Source organism: Arachis hypogaea, chromosome 18, assembly GCF_003086295.3.
Source record: "Arachis hypogaea cultivar Tifrunner chromosome 18, arahy.Tifrunner.gnm2.J5K5, whole genome shotgun sequence".
NCBI lineage: Eukaryota > Viridiplantae > Streptophyta > Magnoliopsida > Fabales > Fabaceae > Arachis > Arachis hypogaea.
Window position 1 is genome coordinate 40,127,412 of NC_092053.1, and position 2,555 is coordinate 40,129,966.

General features: G+C 39.3%; 1 non-coding gene across 1 annotated transcript; it reads right to left on the minus strand.

Moving 5' to 3' along the window:
* Positions 1-2,170: 2,170 nt before the first annotated feature.
* On the minus strand, positions 2,171-2,274 carry LOC112774762 (small nucleolar RNA R71). The gene has a single exon (XR_003189224.1). It is a non-coding gene; the product is annotated as a small nucleolar RNA R71 (small nucleolar RNA).
* Positions 2,275-2,555: the final 281 nt, after the last annotated feature.

Sequence of the window (2,555 nt, forward strand, 5' to 3'; positions counted from 1 at the left end):
CAATAACGTGTGCGAAGGACATAGAGGCAACGTTAGTGGCAACGTTTGTGCCACTAACGTTGAAGTTAACGTGGCTCTTACTTTGGTGAGGAACGTTAGTGAAAAAGGTAATTGTCACTAACGTTCTCGAACCCATATTTTCACTGAACGTTAACACCACTAATGTCCTGAGCTAAAGTCTCTGCCCACTTCACACTTTCTCTCTGCAAGTAAAGCCAAGCCCAATGAAGAAGATAACTGCTTCAAACTCAAGATCCAAAGGCCCATACCCAAGACTTGAAGAGCCAACTAGAAGATCAGAAGAGTAGTATATATAGGAGTAGCTTTGAATTGAAAAGGGAGTTGGAAATTATAGGGAGCCTCTTGCCATAGAACTACTCTCTGTATTTTACTTTCTCTGCACTTCTAGTTTCATAATGTATTCTTCATCTTTGTTTTCATTTTCCAGATCTATGAACAACTAAACCCCTTTCATTGGGTTAGGGAGCTCTGTTGTAATTTGATGGATCAATACTAGTTTTCATTATTCTTCTTCTATCTTTTATCTTGATTTTACTTGAAAGCTTTCGATCTTCATCTAATTGGGTAGTTATCTTGGAAAAGAAGCTATTCAAACTTGGATCTCTTCTGAACCTTGAAAGAGGAATGAAGAGATCATGCTAGAAATGCTTTCTCATGCTAGACCAAATTGGGTTTGGATGGATATGTGACTATAATCCTCTCAACACTTGATTTGGAAAATGCATGTGGTATAATCAGTGACCATACTTCATCTCTTCTCATGAGCAATTGACCAAGGAATTGGCTATTGATCAAGATTTGAGAGATTGAATTACAAGGAATTGTAATTCGATCACTTAAGATTGCCAAGGAGATCAATGAGTGCATTGATTGAGGAAGAGATGAAAATGAAATTGATCCGGAGAATACAACATCTCCTGAGCCCAATGAACTACCCATTTCTGATCTTACCCATTCTCTTTAATTTCTGTCATTTACTTTTATGAGCAATTACCCCATTCCCATTTAAGATTCTGCAATTTACTTTCCGTCATCTACATTCAGCTCTTTATTTCCAGCATTTACTTTTCTGTTATTTACTTTTCCGCCATTTATTTTTCTGCAATTCTCAACTCAAATTCTGATTCGCTCAACTAGAACATTCCTCTAGTTAAAGTTGCTTGATCAATCAATCCCTGTGGGATTCGACCTCACTCTATTGTGAGTTTTTACTTGACGACAAATTCGGTACACTTGCCGAAAGAAATTTGTTATGAGACAAGTTTTCCGTGCATCAAGTTTATGGCGCCGTTGCCGGGGATTGATTGTGCATCAACAATGATTAAATTGGAGGATCACTAGATTGAGCATTTTATTTTTGTTTGATTTAATTTTCTGTTTGAGTAATTTACTTTCAATTTTAGTTAATTTCTTCACTTCCCCCTACTTTTTTGTTTTTAGTTATTTACCATTCATTTCACTAACCCACTAACTATTTGATATATTGCATCACGCACACTAACAGTAATTCTGACAGAAATACTTTCTGCATCTATTTTCCTTGCTTATACTTGTTAGTTGTATGATAGAGAGAAGAAGCGGGGCTTCAACTTCCTTTGATTCTGAACCTGAGAGGACCTTCTTGAGATTAAGGAGGGAAGCAAGAGGAAAAAGAGCAGTTGGTGCTGAGGAAGAGGAGAAATACTTTGAACCAAACATGGAAGAAAACATGGAAAACCATCATGAAGAAGAGACTCACAACTATGGTGGAGGAGGTCGAGCAAATCATGCTGGGGAGGATAGAAGAATTTTAGGCTCTTACATCAATCCAAACCCAGGAAACTGTGGAAGTAGCATTCAAAAGCCAACCATCCACGCCAACAATTTTGAACTGAAGCCACAGCTCATCACCCTTGTTCAGAACAACTGTTCGTTCAGAAGAGGTGTCCATGAAGACCCCAATCAACATCTAACCACTTTTCTGAGAATATGTGACACAGTGAAGTCTAATGGTGTTCATCCTGACGCCTATAGACTGCTCTTATTTCCATTCTCACTCAAAGATAAGGCAGCTAAGTGGCTGGAGTCTTTTCCAAAGGAGAGCTTGACAACTTGGGAAGATGTGGTGAACAAATTCTTAGCAAGATTTTACCCCCCTCAACGAATCAATAAGCTGAGAGCTGAGGTCCAAATTTTCAGGCAACAAGATGGTGAGACTCTGTATGAAGCATGGGAGAGGTTTAAGGACCTGACAAGGAGGTGTCCACCTGACATGTTCAACGAATGGGTGCAGCTGCACATTTTCTATGAAGGGCTCTCTTATGAGTCAAAGAAGGCCATAGACCATTCATCCGGAGGATCTTTGAACAAGAAGAAGACCATTGAGGAGGCCATAGATGTCATTGAAACTGTAGCAGAGAATGACTACTTCTATGCTTCCAAAAGAGGGAACACTAGAGGAATGATGGAGCTAAACAATGTAGATGCTCTGCTGGCTCAGAACAAGCTCATTACCAAGCATCTGGCTGACCTAACCAAGAAGATGGAGAGGAACC